At 40.4% G+C, this 15,699-nt stretch overlaps 1 long non-coding RNA gene across 2 annotated transcripts in view; it reads left to right on the forward strand.

Annotated features, from left to right (window-relative positions):
• The window catches only part of LOC122792262, a 637,836-nt gene that overhangs the window by 423,975 nt on the left and 198,162 nt on the right, over positions 1 to 15,699 (forward strand). The gene's annotated exons all lie outside the window — the stretch shown is intronic.

Genomic DNA, 15,699 nt, shown 5'->3' on the forward strand with positions numbered 1-15,699 from the left:
GTGTTTTTTTAGGTCAAACGAGGGATGCACTATTTATTTAATATTATGTTTGGCATTACTGGTTGACTGTAAACCTCAGTGTCTACCTGAGAATCAAACATTTTATGACAAAGATGGCAAATATATAAGGCAAAATCAGGGACAGTTGAGAGGTATGCTTGCCCCCATGATGGTTGCACAAGATGTCCTGTCAGCTGTTCAGGAGTATGCATTTGTATGAAATGAAGTCTTCAGAAATAGCAATGCTAAGATGAAGAAGCAACCGATGTTCTATTGGCATTACTTGATGAGTGGAAACGTGTTATTTTTGCACACCTAGTATGACAGATAAGATATATGGAAGTTAATAAGTAGAGGTAACTAGCAATGTTCTGATAGCATCAGGATCTGTATTTATGTGGTTCTCATTACATAGCTCCATTGATACACACATGTTGGAATTATGTGGCATGCTGTTTATTCTACTGGGAGTAATGATAGAGGGAAAATGGAGAGTTGTGTTTCTGAGGAGGCAGTAAGGACAGTCTGTAAGCATTGATCTTTAAATTCCTTTTGTGCAGTTTAGAGGGATGAAGCACTGATTAAGACACAAGTATCTAACAGCTCAGGCACCTGTTGGAGCTGATAGGGATGGTAAAGAATTGATAAGAGGTAAGCCTGCTCACCATTCCACAGGGTGGGGCTGGAGGAGCAGGTGGGGCAGCACAATCTGTGCGTCCTGGCTCTGGTGAAGTCCAGTGCTCTGAATAGCAGAGGCCAGGTTGGACTATGGGTGGGTTAATGGCAGTCACATTCATGGGTCTAGGGAATTTTCTAGCAACCAAGCCTCATAGCAAGAGACACCCATCAGTTGACATTGACGTGCAAGGAGATACAGTCACTCAACTTAACAAGCAAAGGCAATTTGAGTAGTAATGTTAGCTTTCTGGGTTCAGTATATTCAAATGCACCTTGCCGCTGTCCTGGGGGAAGCTCAACAACCCACAATTTGGGTATAGAAATATCAGACATATCTTATCAAGTTTATTTGGGTACCAGTTGTTGACATGTGTAAGAAACAGCTGGAGCTTCTGCATATAAGAGGGGAACTTGCAGGGTTACACCAAGTTTGCTAAGATCCACAGACTTTGTTAGGCAGAGACTCCATTTGTAATTTGAGAACTCTGAAGTAGATGCTGAATAGTAGGGTTCACAGCTTGGAGCCCTGAAGAACATGAATGCTCACCTTCATGTTTACTGAGGATGCACCTGCCTCCCTCACTACACGGGTTCTATCCTTTAACTAATTTGCTGTCCACTTAACTATGCAGGGAGGGTCACGGTGGCGCTCATTCAGTTTTTTGTAGTGTTAGCATGTGGTATCTTGTCAAAATCCTTGGCCAGGTTGAGCTATGCTGTATGTCTTCTGTCCACAGCTAGTGCTACCACTCAAAGACGTTCACCAGATTCATTAGACAAGAACTCTCCTTAAGAAAGCCAAATTGCAGGGGATGCCATTCATGATTATGGTAGTTACAAAGCATTCCAAGACATTGCATATGAGACTTGTCAGACTAATGAGCCTGTAGTTTCTGTTCAGTGATGGGTCCAGCTTTATGAAGTGGCACCAAAACAGCTGTGCACCATACTTCAACGACAAACCCAGTATGTAATCTCAGACTGAATAGCAGTAGGAGTGGGTCCACTATGCAATGTTTTATGCTATTTATCATGCAAGTATATATATTATCAGACCCCTTGGATGATGCAATTTTAGGTTTGGATAATTTCTTTAGCAAGTGCTTTTTGGTTATGATGGGGGGTGGGATTGTGTGGGATATGTGGGCTTTGTGTAGTTGTTTTAGGGGATAAATTGGCACTAAATTTTTGTGGTAGTATGTTGGCTATCTCTACTTAATGCAAGTAGTTAGTGCCATTTTGTACAAGCTGTGAGCAATGTTCGGTGTTATTCCTTACTTTCCTTATGTAAGTAAAGAATGATTTGTATTTTATTTTGTCTTTAGCTTGTGATGTTAATCTAAGTTTGGATGCTTTCATATGCTTGATGGTGTTATTTAGTTCTTGGATAGCCTTTTTATGTTAATCATGATTTGATTTTTTTTCTTAGTTATACAGTTCAAGAGGCTTTTTTCTTTTATTGTATTTTTTATTTGTTCATATGGACCACCAGGCTAGTTTACTTTAAACTTCCCATTTTGTTTGGATCTGGTAGGAACTACCTGGTCAGTGCGTTTATTTTGTTGCACAAGGAGTTTATTTCTGTAACTACCTGCTGGGTCAGTATCTTGAATAATACAGTTAAACATGAGGTTTGAGACCTCATCATAGAATTGTAGAAAGTTTATACAGCTGACGTCTCTGAACTTTGTGATGTTTGTGTCTAATTTTTTTGAGATTTTGAAGGAAAATATTAGCAATTTAAGGGAATACTAGGAAGATAGTTGAAATGGATGCCATGCTGATAAATACCAGGTTAAGAATATCATGTCCTCTAGTGAGTTCCTTGGCAATTTTGTTCAGTGAGATTTTGTTATGAAATCAAACAATTTTCTGGTATAACCTTATATGAGCTCCACCAGTGGCTCATAAACCATAAACTACTTCTCAACCCCACCAAGACCAAAACTCTTCTTTTTTGGAAATCCACAGAAATCATCATTCATCAGACCATATCACTGAGTACAATGCCCCCTTTGGTATGTACCTAATCAGGCATATCCAACAATTGGAACGTCCACAGAGACTCCTGACTAAAAGAATACATAAAATGTCCTGTGCAGACCGCCTCAAGGCCCTATCCTTGTATTAAATCTCCTACAGGCTTTTAAGGGGAGATCTATGCCTGGTATACAGGGCATTGTCAGACTCCACTCTGATGGACCTCTTGCATGTCCACAAAACAAACAGCACCAGAATTATCCATTCTAAACACTTAAACTTTGCCTGTGATATAAATAGGACCTGCTGGAGAGATAGGTATGTATCCCAGAGACTACTCCATCTATGGAATAGGCTCCCCATCCATGTGAAGCAGAGTTCCTCCCAAAATCAATTCAAGTGCAACTTGGACAATATTTATTTATTTATTTATTTGTATTTGTTGTCCGGGAGTGTCCGACTGGACGTAGGTCCATTTTCAGCGGAGGCCCAGGGAGAAAAGCTCCACAGTTAAAACAAACAGACAGTAGTTACATTGGATTACATAGCGATTAACAATTTACATAGCAATTGTTACAACATATTTACAGATGAAGAATATAGTACATCAGTAGACAACTAGACTCTATCTGTGAAGTACATAACAGACATTAACAAATGTTACAATAAGAAGTTTCTGCTGTATAATAAGTACTAGGCTTATGAGCATCTGAGCTTGCTATAATCAAGGTAGTTAGTGGAGTGGAAAGAAAGGTAGTGGTTGGATGGGGTGGGTGATATTAGAGTGGGAGGGCATAGCCAGCATGTTTTTAGGTGCGCTTTTAGTAAAGTTTTGAAGTGGGTGCATGATGGTACGGAGGTAATTGTGGGTGGGAGGGAGTTCCATAATTTGGCTATGGTGCAAGAGAATAGTGCTTCACCAGCAGAGTTATTGGCTTTAGTGATCTGCAAGCGATTTTTGTTGCTGGATCTTAGTGGTCTGGTGGTACGATAGGGTTGGAGTAGATTCTGGAGGGATGGGACATTTAGTGGATGGTTTACTAGTTTGTGGGCGAGTGAGAGTTGATACCATTGAAGGAGGTGAGGGAGTTCAAGCCAGCCCAGTTCAGCAAGTGAGAGACAGTGGTGACTACGGTAGGATGCCCCTGTGGCGAATTTGGCGATTTTGTTGTCGCAGGTGTCTAGCTTGTTTAGATCACATTGCCTTAGGTTGGTATATATTAGAGAGGCATAAAGTAGCGTGGAGATAAGGTGGGAATTTGCTATTGAAATCTTTGCTGCTTTGGTGAGAAGTTGCTTATTTCTGTATAATGCTCCTAGTTTTTGTGGACTTTTTTAATGGTCATGGATATGTGAATGTCAAATTTTAGTTTATTGTCTATTTCCACTCCTAGCAATTTGGTGTGTTCAGTTGGGTATATAGTGGTGTTGTCTTTTGCTGTGATGTTAAAGTGAGAGTTGTTTTGAGTATGTTTGGTGGGTTGGAAGATGAGTAGTTTAGTTTTGTTTGGGTTGAGTATTAATTGGGCATCGGATAACCGAGTTTCAACAGAGGAAAAGGCTTCCTGTGTGACTTTTTGCAGTTTGGGTAGGGACTGGGCTGAGCAAATGATGGTTGAGTCATCTGCGTATTGTATGAGTGTCCCATGTTTGGTGGCAGAGTCTAGATTATTGGTGAAAACAGAGAAGAGTAGGGGGTCCAAGGATGGATCCTTGGGGTACCCCTATGGAGACAGGTAGTTGGGGAGATATGTCATTCTGCCATACAACGGATTGTTGGCGGTCAGACAGGTAACTCTGAAACCAGTTGGTGACTGATTGTGAGAAGGATAGGTTATTGAGGACAGAGATAAGTTGTTTGTTTGGGACATCAGGAGCCCATATCCAAGTTGAGAACAGAGTTAACTGACAAATGAAGATATGACAGTGACAAGGGTGGTTGTAGTTTTAAAAATGGTGCCTGCCACAGGTAATATTTATTAACTTTGGGATTGTCTTAAGGTAATAAACAGGGAAGGGGAGGGGAGAACAAGGGTGTGAGCAGGCAGTTCTTTGTACTGCTGCTAATGAGCCAAAGCAAAGACAAGTTTGTGTTTAAGAAACAATCACAATTGACCAAGGACTGCTCTGAAACTGTAAGTCATTTCTTAACCATTTCTCAGGTGGAAAAACAGGATAACCTTGTATCAGTAGGCTACTGTGGTCTCAGTTTAAATTAACAAACACACAGTATTGATCAGTTATGGATACTATTTGCTAACAGAAGGGAATAAAAGAGAACGTGGAAGGTGTGTGTGTGTGTCTGTGTGTGCACCAGCCAAAGCAACTGCTCTCCAGGGGAAAATGAATATTGGCTCAAACAGGTAGACACATACTCAAAGTTAACTTTAGCTGTTTGCAGACAGTTCAGACCAGGACTGCGCTTTTCTTATAATAATTTTCTTACAATAGGATGGGAAATCAGAAATTCATCCCTGGTTTGGAGCCTATGTCTCTAATGTACTCGGGTAACCTATAAATGATTCATCTCCCAGGCCCATGCTTACACTTATCAAGGGTATCAGAACTTGTCATAGATTTGGGATGCATGGCTAGGCTTAAAAAGGCCCTTGTGGTCGTTAGCCTAGTAAACACCTATGAAACTATGAAAATTTTCCAAGCACCCGACTCCTTAACTCTCTTTGACCTACACAACAATTTCACAGACACAACCTCCACCTTCAAAGACCTAGGACTGTGGCTTGATCAATCACTAAACTTCCATTTACACATAGACAAAATGACAGCTAAAATAAACTACCTCTATTGGGCCAAAAAGATCTCCCCTTTTCCATCCTAACTAGTCAGAGCAGCCATCGGCATATGAGTTCTCCCTTCTCAACTTGAATATGGGCTCCTGATGTTTGCTTCAGCTTCCAAGAAAAACATTGCCACACTCTGGACCATCTCTAACACCATCTGCCAATTTTATTACAAACTCACACCTCTGAGAACATCACAGTATTACCCTGGAAAAAACAAATGGCTACCCATAAAACAAAGATCTAACCAACTTTTATGATCCCAACTGTACAAACTACTCCAACACCACATATTTACCCCCCTTGCAGCTAGACTTCACAAAAAAAAAAATCTCCTCATACAACCTGAGATGCTACTCACAAGACAAACAAACACTCATTACCCCAAGAACCAAACTCCACAGCACTGCAAATGCTTTCTCCTCTCAGGCCGGTACCCTGGCAAGCTCTGCCCATCGACATTAAGGAAATCAGCACTTATTCTGAATTCAGAATGCAATTCATAAAGAACTTCTTCATCCAAGCCAAATTCTCCTGCTTCAACAAAGGACATATCACCTAACCTATCCTTTCCAAGTGTCTTCTCCTCACTCAACATTCGCTTTAGATTGAACCACTTTAGAAACTAATGCATCTATTGCACATTATGCTCTGCTTGATTGTACATTGCACTGTGCTTATTCACTGGAATGTATATGCACAGTTTTTTATATAATTAGTCTGAACATCCTCCACACACTCACTAATATACCTCACCTCATTCATCCAGCTTCTCTCAGATGATTATCCTAACAATTTCCCCTTCTTCTACTGCCTTTCAATTAATGCAACCAACCATGCACTCTCTTCCCTCTAATCTAATCTTCCCTTCCATCTAATCATGCTCCACAACATCCTAACCACTTCTCTACTACTTCTGCTCTCTTTCTTAACTTCTTATCACATTAACCTCAGTTATGCAAAACCTGCATCGACTCTCATGTACAACAACCATGACACCACCTTATCGTACTGTGTTCCCCCTCCTTATTTAACCTCTCCTTCTCCTACCTCTTCAAAATCAAAAACCTATCCTCCGCCAATGCTATCCCACCCAGACCCAAAGTCAAATACCACTTCAATAACTTCTGTACTCCCACGTTCACCTTAATTACAAGAATTCTCCTTCTAGCTGACATACACCCTAACCCAGGCCCCTCCACTTCACAGCCCACTTATAACCAAACATCACATCTTTCTACCATCTCCATCCCCACTTCCCACTCCCCACCTCAATCCCCCTCTTCCCCTAAAACCTTATCCTTTCTATCCATAAACATACAAAGTCTGCCAAACAAAATCCCTGAACTACACACACATGCATCTCCCACTATTCCCCACATATCTTAACCTTATCCGAAACACGGCTAAAACCCCATATCTCAAACAAGGAAATTTTACTCCCTGGCTATAATATTTTCTGTCATGACAGAATCACAAAAAAAGTAGGTGGAGTAGCCATACTCTACTCTGAACAACTTAACCTCACCCCCCTTTCCTTCCAACCACCTAATTAATCTTCACCCAGCTGAACTGTTAATTCTTAACTGCCACATAAACTCCACAAAAAATTCGCTATTGCCTTCTTGTATATCTCTCATGGCAAAAATATCCCCATCCTCGAAAGCATCCTGTCTTATAGGTTCATAGGTTGGTACTAGGCTATCAGCCCTAGGGCCTATACAAGCCTAGCCATAACAATTCCCTGTCTATTTCTTCCCACACTATTTACTTCCCTGGACCCCTGTCTAACAGGGCGACTGACGTGATCCACAGGATGAATTTCCTTTCTCCCATCCAATCGTCAAGGTTCCTTTTGAAGAGGACCAAAGAGGCACTCTGCTTGACATGTATGGGCAATCTATTCCAGAGTCTGGGGAGTCTCTGGGTCAGGAACCTATCCCTCCAGCATGTTTTGTTTATTGTGATGACAAGGTTTGGCTCCCTGGAGCGTGTGGCTCTGAGGGATTGGGATGTCTTTAAGTGTAGCATCTTGGATCTCACAAAACATATCCTATGAAACAGTAATACTAGGTGACGTGAATATTGACCGGAAATTAATAACTGTTGACTCCCCTGTCCAAAGCATCAGTCTTTTTGGATTTAGCCAGCTCATCACAGGCCATACCTGCTTAAATAGATATACCAACTCCGGGACTACTCTTGACTGGATACCCACCCTCACCTATACCACAACTCCACTACACTACCCAATATCCTAAGTGACCACCTACCTATCTATACCCAAAGACACTTTCTATAGCTCCCCAGACCTCACCTATATAAAGACTGCTGCAATCTCTCTACATTTAACCCCACAATACTAAATGAAAGACTCTCTTCCATAAGCTGGTCTTGCCTTCACACACCCTTCCCCTCAGTGAAGCCGTTCTAACATTTAACAACACATTCTTAGACTTTCTCAACTCACTGGCACCCCTTTGAAAAATCAGAATAAAATCTAATTTTGCTCCATGGCTCATTAAGGAAACACGTTCTCTTATGCATCAGAGAGATGCTGCTTGGAAAACATGGCTAAAATCCAAATCCCCTACTCACCATCAAATGTTTAAAGAACTCAGAAAATGAACAAAAATCACATCTATAATGACAAGAAAAAATGCATAATAAAGCCCAATGTACACATCACTCAAACCTCAAAAACATCTGCAGAACTATCAACTCTATCCTTCAACCCAGAAGCCCCCAAACCCCAAATCTTTTTCTTAACAGTTCTGCACAAGACACTCCCTTCTTTCTCAACCAGTACATCACTGATTCTATCCATAAACTGACAAACAACGACCTGAACTCCAACACCACAATTCCTCCCCCAATACCCTCTAACCAGACCCTTTTCTCCCTGAAACACATTCTCACCACATATATTAAATCCTTCCTACAAAAGCTAAAACTGTGTCCACCCTCAGCTGACAACCTACCCCCCTTCTCAAACTAGCAGCTGAATTTATAGCCTATCCAGTCTCAATACTTATTAATAGAGCTATCCGTAAAGCCTTTGTACTTGAGATATGAAAATCATTCTATACTATACAACTCCACTGATCCATCCAATTTCAGACCTATAGCAATACTCTTCCCCTCTCTAAAATACTCGAAAAATGCATTCATTCACAGCTAAACAAATTTTTCATCCAAGAAAACCTCCTGACACCTACTCAGCGTGGTTTCTGTCCAAACCACAGTACATCTACAGCCTTATTATCTTTCACTCATACAATAGCTGAAGCATGTGACAATAAAAATACTAGTCTCATGTCTATTCTCAGGCCTGTCAAAAGCCTTTTCCCTGGTATCACATTCCAAACACCTAAATAAGTTATCTAACCTGAACTTCTCAGCCTGTACTCTAGAGTGATTTTCTAGTTATCTATCAAATAGATGGCAGTCTGTCAGATGGCATTCCACCACCTCCCCTTTCCTACCCATCCTTACAGGTATTCCCCAAGGATTCATGCTAGGACATCTTCCATTCAATATCTTCACCAATGACCTGCATACCTCATCCCAACTCTCCTCTCTCATTCAATATGCTGATGATTCTACTCTCATCTCTTCAGAAAGCAGCTCTTAACTTCACTCTATTACCCCAAACTCTTTCCTTTCAGTAGAGAGATGGCTCCCAGAAAATCATCTTATTCTAAATACCAAAAAGACTAAACTTGTACTCTTTCTCCCTAAATCACTTTCTCATCTCAAATCTACCTTCACTATCTCAACCTTAAATCAAACTCTCATTAATGCTGAATCACACACAAAGCTACTTGGAATGATGATAGATGACCAGCTCAAATTTAATCTTTATGTCCAACAATTCATCAATAAAACCAAATAAAAACTTGGCCTTCTCTATAGGAACAAAAAATTCTTAACTCCTTATTCTAGACTCTCTCTGGCCCAAGCTTGCTTACTTCCCAGCCTTTGATATGCTGTAGAAATTCTCACAAGTCTTCACTCTTTATTAATTACTAAGATGGAAAAGTTCTACAACAAAATAGCCAAATTCGCTGCAATCTTACCACATTCCTCTCACGACTGCATTGCACTAAAAAATGTACAATGGCTTGAATTCCCCCATCAACTTCAACTTCCTCAGCTTCACATAACTTATCTTCTCCTCAACAAAACCTATGCCTGCCATTCCTTATCCAATCTATTATCTTACTATATTCTTTCTCATCACCTACGAAGCACAGATGAACATCTCCTTCAAATCTACAAACCCAATAAAACCATTGGAAAGCTCTATACAAGTATTCAGTATCCCAAAACTGGAACAAACTCCCCCTCAACATAAGAAGCATTGCACACCCCACCAAATTCAAAAAAAGAACTAAAAAATTATCTTGCCAAAGCATTGCTTTACCCTGCCATGACCCTACATAAACCCCTATCCCTTTCCGTCTACTACTTACTCCATCTTCTATACTTATCCCTTTAAGTGGTCACTTGCCTAATAGCTCTCCCTCCTTTTCCTTCAACAATATGAATGAGTTTGATATTAAGCTCCCATCCTTTGAAGTAACTCTTCCTTCTACTACTGCTTATATCTACCAACTTAATACACAAATCTAATGCTTAATTAGCATTTCCTTCCTGTATCTTTATTTAATACAAAAGGGTATGTAACTATTCTTTCATGTGTGCTTTACAATTTGTATAACTTAAAAATGCAAATTACCTGAGTGTATATCATCTGTTAGAAAACTGTTTTACCTGTCACTCATTTGAGTGTTATACCCCTGTATATAATTGTACTCTGTTTGTTTTTAATACAAATGTATAAGTATTATTTATATATATTTTTGGAGCTTTTGTCCTAGGGCCTCCACTGAAAATGGGCTTTAGATCAGATGAACCAACCCGGTTAACAAATGTTAAATAAAGAAATAGCTAATTAAATATTCTGTTACTGCTTGTATTTCTGCACTTTTTGTTTGAGAAATCTTTTGTATTTTACCCGGGCTGAGCCTGAAATTGCACAATATTGATCAGTGCACTATGCAATAGTTAGATAGACAGATAAATACATAAATAAACCTATAGCTGGGTTATAGGTCTGAGAGTTTTCTTACTGGGTAGTTAAATTCTCATATGATAATGGAATTCTTATTGATCTGGATTATATCTAGTTTATTTCGGAAACGAATATGGTTTTCATAGAGGGTTCCTGTGACATGCTGTGATCTGATAGCTGGTTCTGTTCAGTGTGATTTGGAAATCAGTCAGTTAAATTTCTGGATTTCTAGGGATCTGCCTAAAAGTTATGTGTTCCCTGACAAACATGGATATTCTACCACATTAACTATTGGGCTGAAGGGTATGGATGGTGTGGAACCGTTAACTTGAGGTAGTGCTTTCTGTACTTTTAAACCAGCATTCTGTAATAACATATGCATGTATGTCTCCCAAATGCAGAAGGGCTTTGTGATCAGGTAATTTGTTATTTAGACTCATGCTCTGTGATCATGTCATTTGTCTTTTAGATTCCTGGTACTGAGCAGAACTACCTTGACATAGTCGGATGCTTGATTTGTTTTTGAATATTTTGGAGATCCATTAGCTGAACACTGCCATAAAAGAGGCACTATGGGGGTAGCAAAGTCTTTGGCAAGTACGTGGAAGCAAGCCATCTGCTCCCATACTAACACATAGAATGACACCAACTATGTAAACAATTGTTGAAGCCAATCATTTTTCCATGTACTTTGGCATCATTTGAGGAGCAGTAAGGTTTCCATTCAGAACCAGGATCTTACCTGCATCTGTGCATGCAAGGACAACTCTGTCACTTCTCTCTGCATATCTTTTTCAGTATTCCACATGCAAGGTCATTCACAGTCAGATCACTGCCATATCATAATATTTGCTTGACTTAAGGGTATTTAAGGCCCTTGATATGTCAGAAATCCTGGCTCCTGAAATGCAGCTCACTGTCGCCCTCTCTTTATCCAGCCTTGTGAAAGATGAGCTGGCATGTGTCTGACAATAGAGTCAGCAATCACTAGTATACTTTTGTTAGAAGGGTGTCTGAGTGCATTAGTTACCTGCTGACACTTTATAGGTTCATAGGTGTTTACTAGGCTAATGACCACAAAGGCCTTTTTAAGCCTAACCATACATCCTAAATCTGTGACAGGTTCTGGTACCTTTGAAAGTGTAAGCAGGGGCTTGGGAGATGAAACATTTGCAAGCAGGGGCCTGGGAGATGAAACATTTACAAGCAGGGGCCTGGGATATGTACCACTTACAGGCTGCCTCTGTCCATTATAGACATAGGTGCCGAATCAGGGATGAATTACCTGTTCCCCAACCAATTGTCCAAGTTACACTTGAACTGGGTTAGGGATGAACTCTGCTTCACATGGATGGGGAGCCAGTTTTAAATAAGGGATAGTCTCTGGGATACATACCTGTCTCTCCAGCAGGTCCTATTTATATCACAGACAAGGTTCAAGTCTTTAGAACAGGTAATTCTGGTGCTATTTATTTTGTGGATGTGCAGGAGGTCCATCAGAGTGGGGCCTGACAATGCTTTGTATGCCAGGCATAGATCTCCCACCAACAGCCTGTAGGAGACAGAATGCAGGGAGTGGGCCTTGTGGCAGTCTGCATAGGACATGTTACTTATGCCCTGTATTCTTTTAGTGAGGAGCCTCTGTGGACGTTCCAGTTGTTGGATGTGCCTGGTTAGGTACATACCAAAGGAGGCATTGTACTCAATGATAGGTCTGATGAATGCAGAATACAGTGAACAATGACTTTGTTGGACCTAGATGCCATAACTTTGTTTATAACTTGCACAACATAGAATGATTTCCTCACTACTGTAGACACGTTATGGTAAAAGGCTAGTTTACAGTCTATGTGTGTCCCCAAGTTCCTGGCTACAAGGTCAACTCTCAGAGATGTGTTGTCAATATGATAGTTACCAGAGGTGGATGACTTCCTGAAGGATACTATTATGCATTTCTTGGCATTTGATTATAGTCCATGGCTTTGACACCAGTTATTTGTCTATATCAACCCTTCCTGGAGAACATTTGTGTCAGTGGTGGATTAAATGACAGCTTCTAATTTGCAATCATCTGCAAATTTAGTCAACCACAGGCCATTAACATTGGACTTGGCTTCAGAGAAGCAAATGCCAAAAAGGAGCGGTCCCAGGGCCGGTCCCTGAGAAACTCTGCTTGTGATTGGACTCTGTAGAGGTGGACTCCTCAGTTCTAACATCTTGGGTCCTGTCTGTGAACTAGCTGGCTATCCACTCGGTGACAAAAGAGTTTGTACCTAACCTCTTGAGTTTTTCAACAATGCCCAAGTGGGGTATTGTGTCAAATGCCTTGGCCAGGTCAAGGTAGGCAGTGTGAACCATTTTATCCTCATTCATTGCTTTGGTGACCTTCTTGAAGAAGTCCATCAAGTTGAGTAGGCATGACCTGCCCTTGATGAAACCAAATTGGGTTGGGTCCAGCATCTGTAGGTTTCCTATGTTACTATTTATCATTTTCATGATAATTCTTTCTATGGCTTTGCATATGAGACTAGTGAGACTTATGGGTCTGTAGATGGCCCACATTTATGCAGAGGGATGACTGTTACTGTTCTCCATTCATGAGACATGAAGCCTGTTTGGAGGCTGCAGTTAAATAGCAATTTCAGAGGGCTTGATAGGTCATGTTTCATGTTATTTAGAAGGTATTCTGGGATATTATATGAGCCCATTGATGCAGAGTTCTTGGCCTTTAGAGAGAGCATTAAGGACCGCTTCCCTAGTGATCATGTAGGGAGTTATGTTTGATGGTGTTTCCTGAGGGAAGGTTGAAGGGGAGAGAGGGGTAAAGTTAGAGCTGAATTTGTTGGCCAGCAGGTTTGCTAGATCTTCTGGCTCAGTATACATGACTCTATTAACAATGATCTCTGCACACAAATGTGTATTGCCTTTGAGATTGTGGACATAGCTAAGGTATGCCTTGTGGTTGTCCTTGACCAGGGAGGCCAGTTTACCTCGTCTTTGGCTTTGGTAGCCATTATTTGTCCTGTAAGGTTTTTGTTTAGTTTGATGAGAGATCTTTTACCCTGCTGGGCACTGCACCTCCTAATTTTGCCATGATTTTCTTCCTGCTGTTATACAGCCTACTGATTTTGTGATTCCACCTGGGTGGCTTGTTTCTCTGAGTTAGTTCTGTACTTCTTCTTGGTGGGTACGGCTGCCTCTATGCAGCTATTAACATGCTTATATAGGATTTCTGTGAACAGTTCCATGTAGGCAGCAGTGTTCTCAGGGTTTATGGGGAACTGAAATTTTGCCAGGTTATTACTTAATAGTAGTAAATTAGCCTTAGAGTAGTTCCTGAATATTCCAGAGTTAGGTTTTATTTTTACATCAAAGGAGACCATTTTGGGGGCTGACCTTGCCAGAGAAGACATTACAATAGGGGGGTGTGCAACACTCTCCCATATTAGTGAGGACCAGATCCAGTATGACTGCATCCCTAGTTGATGTATTGACAGTCTGGTTCACGGAGATTGTGTTTACAAACTTCAGGAATCTCTGTGCCAGTACATTTGGTATTGTATATGATTCCCAGTTAATAGTCACCCATGAATATGGTAGTGGATTTCATGGTGAGTGGTTGCAATATGTTTAAACATATGGTATGGGCTTCTTGGGTCATAGAAGGGGACCTATAGCTTGCAAAGAAATAATACTGTTTTTTTTTCTCATGCTGATTTGAACATGGAACAGCTCAAGAGCATTGTCCTGTTTGACCAGCTTTGAGGTATATTTATTTCTGATGTAAATCAAGACACCTCTGCCTTTAGTCTCTGTCTGTGTAGTAGCTGGCCTAAATGTGTGGAAGGCATAACCTTGCACTGCTAGTGTGCTCTCTGTGGCTTTAAAACATGTCTCAGTGATTGCACAGACATCAGCATTCTCTAGGGTGAAGAGAGCTTCTACGGAGTGGAGTTTTTTGTTTTATACTGCTATGCATTGAGCAGTAACACCTTTAGATTTTCTTGGTTTGATTTGTTATGCTGGAAGTACTTTCAGTTTGGCATTACCTATAGAAAGCACTATGGGGGGACAATGTTTTAGCTAATATTCAAAAGTCTAGAGGGGAGAGGTGCAGACCATCCCTGGCAAAGCAGCATGGTCTACTGACCATCTCCTTTGATCCATACAAATGTTGCAACCCCCAGAATGACAACAGAAACTAAGCCGATTATTAAAGTCAGCCATCTTTTGTTTGTATTGTGGCATCATCCATAGAGAAAGTAAAATGCTGCTCTATACTAGCCTACGATACGTATTTCAAGAGCTCCATGATGTCATATTGCCTGTGGAGGTACATCTCAGGTCATTTACTGCAAGAGTGCTAAGAGGTGTTGTGTTTAACTTATGCAAAGTCCTATATTTACTAGGCCTTGGAGGCTTTAGCAGGGACTTGTTAATGACATCAGCATATAATAGTTCACTTTGTCTTTGTGTGGAATGCAAAGTGTGTGTGTATTGATCGTGGTTGTTTATGAAAAGGAGGCTTCCAATCGGATGAAGTAGATCTCTCACAAATAGAAATTGATTAGCTAAGCAGCAATTCATTGTCTGTGAGTATCAGACAATTGTTACACTGCTTGAGTATAAAAAGTGCTGTAAGCTTGGCAACAGAAGGTGGACAAACTGGCCGACCTTCCATTTTAGTCCAAGAATACAATAATTTATAAGTGGCTTATATTTTTAGTGTAAGATTGGAAAAGAAATATTATGGAACTATGACCTAAGAATTGATTAAAAATGGGCCCCATTTGTAATGTAAAAGTGGAAAAGTAATACAAAAATAGTTCAGTTATCTATCAAATCTAATTAGTAGACACTGCAAAAATACAGCTACAGTCTCTGAATGAGTGTAAGAATGACTAGGTATATTTGTAGAGAATTTGATAATGGAAGTGCCTCATCTATCTAGTACAGAATTCGTTATGTGGCACTGTGTACAGCATTATTCAACACTGTTTATCCAGCAGGGAAAACAAAATTAAACCAGTAGAAGATTAGCTGGGAATTCAGCCCAAAATGCCTACTTCTAGAATACAGTAGAAGTTTATTTCCCTGCTACAGCACCACTGTCACTAGTTCTTTGAAGCAAACAGGGCAAAAGGGTGAAGCAATATAGCCATT

Source organism: Protopterus annectens, chromosome 1.part0, assembly GCF_019279795.1.
Source record: "Protopterus annectens isolate FY-2018-M chromosome 1.part0, PAN1.0, whole genome shotgun sequence".
NCBI lineage: Eukaryota > Metazoa > Chordata > Ceratodontiformes > Protopteridae > Protopterus > Protopterus annectens.